Raw genomic sequence first — 460 nt, 5'->3', positions numbered from 1 at the left:
AGAGCATAATTATAATAACTGCTTTATGAGTTCTTGTCTGATAGCTACACATCTGGGTCATCTTGAGTTTGGTCTTTGTTGATTGCCTCTGCCCCATAACCCCATTTTCTGGTTCTTCACATATCCAATATTTGGGGATTTTACCCTGGACATTGTGACTGTGATGTTGTGGAGACTGTGGACTCCATTCTTCCAAGGAGTTGCTTTTCTTTCAGCAGGTAGTTAACGTAGTTGGACTCAAACTGCAAAATTATCTCATCTTCTGTGGGTGGCAGCATAGAGCTTAGGTCAGTTTTTTTTTTTTTTTCCTTAGTTGAGCTGTTTGCAATCTGCCCTGAACATAGGCGGGTCAGAGGTCAGTCACAGAGTCGGGCAGAGTTGACACATAGAAACTTTGGTTTTCCTTCTCTGCTGTTTTCTTTCCAGAATTTTTCCCCCTAACTTTTTGTCCTGGGCTCTG

This window comes from Propithecus coquereli, unplaced genomic scaffold (assembly GCF_000956105.1).
Source record: "Propithecus coquereli isolate 6110/MARCELLA unplaced genomic scaffold, Pcoq_1.0 Scaffold163, whole genome shotgun sequence".
Classification (NCBI taxonomy): domain Eukaryota; kingdom Metazoa; phylum Chordata; class Mammalia; order Primates; family Indriidae; genus Propithecus; species Propithecus coquereli.
This window is presented reverse-complemented; position numbering follows the sequence as displayed.